The 9,333-nt window shown below is 34.5% G+C and overlaps 1 long non-coding RNA gene across 1 annotated transcript in view; it reads left to right on the top strand.

Moving 5' to 3' along the window:
• Window positions 1-563: 563 nt before the first annotated feature.
• LOC127875935 (uncharacterized) overlaps window positions 564-9,333 on the top strand; it is a 94,791-nt gene continuing 86,021 nt past the window's right edge. Inside the window, exon 1 of the long non-coding RNA XR_008047518.1 lies at window positions 564-582. This is a non-coding gene — a long non-coding RNA (uncharacterized LOC127875935). The remainder of the gene's footprint in view (window positions 583-9,333) is intronic.

Genomic DNA, 9,333 nt, shown 5'->3' on the forward strand with positions numbered 1-9,333 from the left:
TTATGGCCAATGTTAAAGTTTTCGGACAGACAGACAGACGCTTTATATTTGACATTTGACCTTGAAGGATGACCTTCACCTTCACCTTTCACAACTGAAAATGTGCAGCTCCATGAGATGCACATGTATGCCAAATATCAAGCTGCTATGTTCAATATTAAAAAAGTTATGGCCATTAAAGTTTTCGGACGGACGGACAGACTGACACACTGACTGACTGACTGACTGACATTTCAACTGATATAGGCCACCCTACCGGGGGCATAAAAAGCAATGGCGATATTTTTCTCAGCCACATAATTGTTAATAGTTTGATATCACAAAATGAAAGTGAAAGTAGAACTGTCAAAAAATGACAACCTGTCAACGTGTTGTTTTTGCTGGCACGAGAGGGCGATTACACTCAATGTGTTCACATTTTGACCATAGGCTTTGTCAATGACCTTTATAGTATGGGTAGCTTTGATATTATTTATTGCTATCATGTAACTGCATGATTGTGTATATGTTTACAATACACAAAGCATAAATAATGATATAAATATACTGATTGAGCATTTAAAGGGATCTTTTCACGCTTTGGTAAATTGACAAAATTGAAAAAAGTTGTTTCAGATTCGTAAGTTTTCGTTTTAGTTATGATATTTGTGAGGAAACAGTAATACTGAACATTAACCATGCTCTAATATAGCCATTATATGCATCTTTTGACGATTTTAAAACCTAAAAATTATAAAGCGTTGCAACGCGAAACGATTGAATAATTTGGAGAGTTCTGTTTTTGTCGTTAAATTTTGTGAAACTACGAAGATTGCTTATATAAGGTATAAAATACGTCAAGAATGTATACTCGGCGGAATAGCTCAGTCGGCTAAAGCGTTTTTACTTCAGGACTCTGGCAGGACTCCAGGGGTCACTGGTTCGAAACCTGCTCCGGGCAATGTTCTTTTCCTTTTTAAATTTTTTTCTTGATTTTTTACTGGAGCTTTTATGATCCAATGTTTACATTTATCAATATAAAGCATTTAATGAATAAGTTAAAAAAATACCAAAATCTGTGAAAAGGCCCCTTTAATAATCTGAGAACTATAGCCAGGTCAATTAAGGACTTAAAATACAATTTTGTGTCCTGATTTCATGAAGAAATGACCATGCATGTCCTAGATTTCAAATTCAAGGCCCTGGTGTGACACATTGGTAGCATTACCGTTAAACTGTTACCAGGCTTATGAAATTAGTTTTTATTGAACTATCTAAGGAAATCTAAATCAGGCACTGATTTTTCTTGTTTTAATACAGTCATAGATCAGTTGTGGCCTCTGGGTAATGACCAATTGTTGCTTACTTGTCACACCCTTAAAACTTTCCACACGTCTATAATAGCAAATCTGGATTTAGGTGATCTTCAATGGTACATTTAAACTTTAGCTCTGTTACAAGAGTGCTGGTAAAGTCCAGTCACATATTTAAATCTAGGCAATGTCAAAATCAAAGTGTCAAAGACAAATGAAAGATGCGTTCATTAATTATTGTCCAGTTGTTTACTATTGCTGTAAGTTTTTATATAATATGACTGATGAACATCATGTGAGAGAAAATTCACATTATCATTGTATATCAGGTTTAGCAGCCTTTTAGATAGCAAAGTATGCTAGTTTTCAATGTCGCTTCTGGGGATCAAACCCGTAGGGCTTTTAGGAAGATTCTGAAATTTTTGATCCCTCGAGAGCAACCAAACCAAAAATTAAGTCAAATATTGCCGACTCGGTTTTTTGAGTCGGTTCATGAGGGATAATGGAGCTTGATTGGTCATTGTCGGCTCTGGTACTACTTACATGTACCCCGGGTACTCTTAAGTATACTTACATGTACCCTGGGTACTCTAAGTATACTTACATATACCCCAGGTACGGTAAATAAACGTAATTGTACTCTTCCATATTAGACTGTACCCGAGTTGTATTCGCGACCAAAATCCGATGTCGTAAAACGCGCAACCGATATCTTAAACACACTTCTCTTCAAAAAACACTGCATCAACATGCTTTTTGAGTATGTGTTCCGATAATATAGAGGCCATTCTACAGAAAATTGACATAAATGTGTATATAATATTATTACAAAAAAATAGTCGACAACGACTGATTTAGGGTTAAATTTCCCGGGTACATTTTAGTATATTTACCGTACCCGGGATACATGTAAGTATACTTAAGAGTACCCGGGGTACATGAACGTAGTACCCGAGCCGACAATGAACAATCGAGCGATACTGGAAGGTGCAACATCTCTCACGCCCCCTAGCATCGCCTTTAGCAGTATTCAATTCTCAACAGGAAAGTGCTGGAGTCATTGATCCCGAGGGACAAGAACAACAATTGATTAATGTTCGAAATAAATAATTTGATTAATGACAATTCTATTATTTGAGCCAGGTCACAGGAAAAGCGCAGTCAAATCAGTATCCAATTAAACTATTTGTTATTGTCAGAAAAACGCTTTTAAGCAAACAGCTTTCAAGCGACTGCAGGCTGATCTAGATCCAAACTGGCAACAATCGCCTTAATGTCACTTTTACTGTGACACAGTTCATTTAACTTAAAAATGATAAAAAGTACTAACACTAAGAAATAGTACAAACCAGTAAAGAGTTTGAAATCAATGTTGAATTTCAGGACAGCTTGGTGATCTGCAAATCCCCGATGAAATGTTGATATCGGGTATCATAGTAATTCAATAAGTCGCAAAATGCTCGAATACAATTTATAAAGCACAATATGACTTATATTGATAACTAAAAATACCAGTATGCCAGTTTTGCCGTGTCAAGCTGATACGATCCAGAAAGTCCTTCATTCACATCGAGTATATACTCTTCGAATTCCAACTATTGTTGTCATAAGCGGAGATTTAGTGAATAAATAATTCATATATCCTAAATGACAGCTTCTAAATAGCGAAACAAGCCAATTTATGTAGTAAGAAAGTTTTGAATCGAGATTCTCATGGGGGCGGCCATTGTTGAATGTTGAAACACGAACGACAACTCTGCTAGGAGAATGTTATCAATGACGAGCAATATCCTACGCAGTGGCGAATGCAAAAGGGAAGTAACTGAAAAATCGAGTTATCTCAATCGGACTGGCTCGGTCTTTTACATAGGTCGCCATTGTGAATTTTTCTTTGATGGTTATCATACCTTATGAAAAAGGAGATTAAATTAATATTGTGGGTGACTGTTTAAGTGTAACGTTACAATTAATAAATGCAAGTCGTTTAACACCATTTCATGCTGTTAGACATTGATTATTTTCTGGTTTCAGTTCTCGTTAATATTATAATGACAATTAAGCGTATTGTCTTGAACGTCATGGTTGACGATTTTAATATGCTTTGTGTATGTATGCAACATACTCAGATTGGTTTTGTTAATTTCATTTTTCATGTTTTAGTTTTAAAACACTTACTGCATTAGGGAATTGTTTTGTTGTCTTTTTTTTTTAAACTCGGTGAAATGACGACATTAGGTATACATGACGACTAAACAATAATTTCTCTGACGACACAATGTTTTATTAAGTAAAAAGTCGTCAGACCAACCCCTTTTTTGAAAACCTATTTATTTCATCACAATCAGTAACAGTACGCACCTTAACTTGATACTTTGCGCTACGATATAGTTACCGCTACAATACAAGACCAAGCGGTAAACCGTTGCAAGTATATTACAAGCCCAAACAAGACCAATGTGTACAAGACTGACGACTTAAGGTTATCGTACATTACAATACCTACCGGGTATCCCATAGTTAGGAACGAGGTTATAAGAAAAGAGCTTTGTTCGTTACGGCTGTTGGTATGGAGAAAAACATGTTCTACAACTGATGCACAATGCTCAGAACCATAGTTATACTAAAGTTGATGGAAACAACATGCAACTAATGATACGTAAGTATTCGCGTTGAAAATAAATCACATACAGATAATGTTGGAACTGGATAACAAGCGAAAAAATGAAATACTGGAGCTGGATAAAGTAAAATAACTTGGCACTTGATATATGAATACACATTACAATTGATATGAAGAATAGTGCGTGTGTTCAGAACATTTTTATCGAGATGCATATCGTTTGTGTTCTAACATCAATTACCATAATAAACGCCACACTGACGCACCCTAATATGGGTAATGAAAAACGATTTGAAACAAGTAAAAAACAAATTTTCATCATTTGTAACATTTAATTTGTCTAAAAAGCGTTCATTTTTAACATTGAAATTTAATTAACAAAAATAAAACGCTTACTGTTCCGTAAATGCGTACCGTGAAGCGAGTAAGATATAACGATATTAAAAATCTTGTATTTTGCCACATTTAACGTTTGCGAGCATCACCAATACAGTTTTGCTCTGGTACTTCAAATGGCACGTCGTATTGCATGGATCTTGAACTAAAACCGTCTATTTAGTATTACCATATCAGAAGCACCAAAAGTTCAATTTTAGCCGAAATGTACTTAAGTGCAGAACTTTTATTTTTATCCGGTGCCTATTACATTAATTATCCGTTGTCCGCATTTTTTTGAAACATATAATAATCGTTTTTCGCGTTTTTAGTTGTGAGCGTTAGCTAGGAACGATAACTGCAATTCTACTACGCTAGGAACGATAACCACTGCCTGTCTGCACTACCTGCAGTAAAATTATGCAGACGACGAATGCTAGGAGCATCTGCTCTACTTCCACAGAATGTGTATATTTAATCAATAGGGTTTACCAGCTTGTTAGACGACATTGGCCAGTCTAGTGTTTATCATTTAAATCTGTACATATTGGCTGCGTTCAGGGAAAACGGGGCGTAATGCATGTCAAATAATATTAGCCTGTACACACTGATTAGCCTGTGCAATGCGCACAAGCTAATCAATGACGACACTTTCTGATTTTATGGTGTTTTTCGTTTTAAGACAGTCTCTGGTACTGGGATGACAATTAATGCACATGCATTATGCCCTGTTTTCCCAAAACGAAGCTTAAATTATCTTTTTTATTAATGATTTGCAAACCCCCCACATCTCAACCTGTGCTTTAAGACACACTCTTTATAAATTTGAATGGGTGTTTTCATTTCAAACTTGCGATATAAACATACTTTTGAAAAATGAGTTGCGTCTAAAATTATACAACAGCAAACAACTTCAATGCCTTCAGCGCTTTATTTAATAATCTGTAATCACGATAATGACTTTACAAGAAAGAGGATACTAGCTCAGAAGTATGAACTATTTTGGTGTTTTAATGAATACATAGACTATACATAAGTATACATTGTCGTTAAACAATTATATTTATTACATGCACGCAAAACAACGAAACTTTGTGCACAAATGTATACAACCACCTTGAGTTCCAAATATGGATACGTTATTTGCAGCTTCATATCAATACTGAGATAAAGCTGTCGGAAAACATGATAGCCCCTTTGTACGGAATCCCGTTGTGTCAATCGCCAATGCATCGATTGATTTTAATAATGCGATGAGTCTATCTCGAAATCACGACATTACACTCCCGATAACTTACTGTACTATGATAATAACGCGATATTATGATGATGAAGACTAGATACTGCGTCAGTACGATTGTCGTCATCATTCTAACAGCGGTATTTTCGCGTTTTCTACATCGCGCTGTCCGTTATGAATGCGCATGCTTAGAATAAACACAACGGACAAATACAGGAGGAATTTTACTTTACAATAAATAGTGGCCATATTCTCGTCTTCGTCGCGTGACTTTGTCAAAGACAGTTTAAAAAAACATTTTCGGGTTGATTTTATGAAGAATCTATTGAAAAGGTTTTTATATTCCCTGTTTTAAGTAGCAGTTAACATTTAAACTCTCTGATAAACTTTATTGTATATTTAAATTGGTAAAAATAAAATGTATTCACCAAGTTTTCGTACCCTTAAATTGTATTTGTTTCGTGTCCGAAAATGTAAAAAGTTGTTGGGTGAAACCATCTTCTCATCGGCAAACATAGTTATTAAAATAATAACGCAAATGACTTTGTCAATTTTGTTAAGGCATTCTTCTGCCAGCTTTGATGACCTTAATCCGGTTTTAAAAACGCACCAGATAAACGCAACAGGGCAGATTTCTGGTAAAATAGCATTGTAAAATAAACTGCTCGAAAATAAAGAGTTATTAATTATGAACGAAAACCCATATGTCCGAATATTTAGAGTCACAGAAAAATAATTATTTTGGCTAAAACTTGGGATGCCGAAAATCAGACTGTCCGAAAACTTAGAGTCGTTACGGTTAATATTATGTTAAAATGAGTCAATGTCCGTTGGCTATAATTTCGGACACGCAGAGACTCAAATTATACATAGGTTTGAATTATGTCTGACGCAATAACGTTCATTAACATTTGACAAAATCTTCCATTTACAAGACCAACAAGCACATTATGACAAAAAGTGTCGGGGTCAAATTAGATACTGTGCATTTCTTCAATAACTCTCTGATTATACTCCTTTAATTGACGTTTCGGCATAATGCCTTTATCAAAACATTGGAAATTATATGTGAACTACATTTTTACATCTTTTGACTGCACAATTTAAATAACAAAGAAAAATGTTTTTAAACGTCAATTGACGTTATACATGATGACGTCATAAATGGCGTTATTTAAAAATGCGCCAAAAAATGTAAAAATTCGCCAAAAATGAAATGACGTTAAACACTTACATATTTTGTCTTAATCTTATGTTAAATGTGTGCTTTATATATTTAATAAATTGATATTTCACAATAAAACAATCATCATCATATGTAATTATAATCGACCTAAACTTATTATCATTAATTAAATAGGTTAAACTTATTTAATGACTTTAATTATTTCAATCCATATCTATGTAAAATATTATAATGATATTTGATTAAATAATCATATATACTTGCTATTCTTTATAACATATACACATTATGGATAAGATACATTGCATAAAGTACTATTATTTTTACATACATTTAGGTTGATGATTAATATAAAATGTTTTTCACATATATTTTTTACAAGATAGTTTCCCGTAGCAGGACATCAAGTTGATTTTTTGTATTAAGTCCATTTGGCGATTGTGTTTGAAACTTCTTTATGAATTCCAGTTCTTTAATAAGTCTGTAATAATGGGAACTGTCTCTTATTTGTGTTAACACTGATACACCCATATCCTGCACTCTGTGGCCAGCACCATTGAAATGTTCTGAGATTGGTTTATCTCTTCGTAGCCGCACGTCAGCCTCGTGTTCTTTGGCACGTTCCTTTAATGATCTGCTTGTCTCTCCGACGTATACCATCTTTTGGCATTTAATACAAAATATACCGTACACCAAGTTATAAATGTTACAGTTCTGTTTTATTGCTTCGTTTGGAATTTCGCTTTTTGGGTTGTTATGAAAACCTCTTTTCAACATTTTACAGACTATACAATTAGTCTTACACGATTGTGGTATTAGTTGAGAACGTTTGTTTATTTCTTTATTTGTTTTTCCATGAACTAAAATGTCACCGATATTCCTATCTCGTCTGTATGCAACTATTGGTACGTCTGGGAATATATTTTTCATTCTGTCTGATTTATATAGTTTGTCGGTATGTTTTCGAATTATTGAGTGGATATTTGGAAGGTTGTTAGAATAAGTTATAGCTAGTGGTACTCTCTTGTTGGCTGTTTTATTTGTTTCTTTTTTCTTAAGTAAGTCTTTTCTATTTAAATTATCAACTCGGGATAATTCATGGTTTACAAATTTATTTGGATATCCTCTTTTTTGTAGATTCTGTTTTAGTTATTTTTTCCGATGTCTGTATTTGTTTTCGTCAGAACATATTCTTTTTAAACGTATTCCTAATCCATAGGGTATTGCTTTCTTCACATTTGTTGGATGGTCTGAGTCATATTGGACATATTGATGCTTATCGGTTGGCTTTGAGTATAAATATAAATATAAATATAAATATAAATATAAATCAGTTGTTAATGTTATTGCGTCAGACATAATTCAAACCTATGTATAATTTGAGTCTCTGCGTGTTCTTCAATGTTACAGTATAATAGCCTCTCTTAGTTTTACAGTTGCCACGTATACAATATGGAATTGTTACTTTAATTCACTAAGTAATTTAATTGTCTCGTTAGAAATGATTTATTAAGCATTGTTAAAACATTTGATATTTTTGGGAATATGTCTACAAAATCCTACATATATATTTGGCTCGTTTGTGTGGCAGTGAATGAGAAATTCATGATCGATAATCGACGTAGAGTACGGAAGGCAATCGGTAAGATTCTTCAAACGCGAAGGGAAGTCGTTAACGTTGGCAGTTTCCTGATCTTGCCTTTCCGTTGCCTAGATTTTCTCGGTTCGCCAGTATATAAAGGCTCGCAAATTGGTAAATGCACACTTCTCCTGTGGAGGCGAGAGGGACAACATCCGAAGAAAAGAGTACGATACTCTAAAGAACAGTTTTCTGGAGCATTTGGGTAATTAAGTTGACTTCAAACGGTGCTTCTTCAGACGGTAGGGGTCGTGTGAGGGAGTAGCGGAAGGTCTTTGAATGACTAAGAGCTACAGTTTTATAGTAGCTTAAAATTATTGAGAGTAGAAGCTTCGTTGAAGGCAATTTTTGTCGTACTAGTATTTTATATATTTGAAGCGACTCGATTATTTAAAGTTTCGAATCATAAGGCAGACAGCATGAGGCAATTATTTATATTGTATTTTATGTGTAAATGATCTTCCCAAGGCCTTGGAAGCCACATCGTGATTTTGATGTCGCGCAAATAGCGCTCGGTTGCGGCCTCAGGAAGTCGCCCTCGCGCTACACATGATATGGCTCGTGATTTATTAAAAAATATTTTACTGGATGTTTCCTTACGCAGCTCAAAACTTTTTTTTTTAAAGAGTCAACCCGTGGCTTAAATGTCATGTATTGTGTTAGTTTAGTTGTAGTACTCCCCCTGTTTCTTCAAATTACGGGAATCACGTACGGGAGTCCTGTATGTATTCGTAAGACTGAATAAAATATATTGTGAACTTGATGTTATCATGTTATTTAATAGAAATGACGGATGAACAAGTATCGAATTATGTACGTCTTTCTTCAATAAATTTGTTTTGTTTTTTTAACGATGCACACGTTACATGCCCACTGTTCACTACATAGTTATATACACACAAGCAACCTTATTCACATACACACATACAGACTCCGCACGTAAGGACGCTCATATATCGGTCTCAAAAAGTTCGCAAAATA

This window comes from Dreissena polymorpha, chromosome 4 (assembly GCF_020536995.1).
Source record: "Dreissena polymorpha isolate Duluth1 chromosome 4, UMN_Dpol_1.0, whole genome shotgun sequence".
Taxonomy (NCBI): domain Eukaryota; kingdom Metazoa; phylum Mollusca; class Bivalvia; order Myida; family Dreissenidae; genus Dreissena; species Dreissena polymorpha.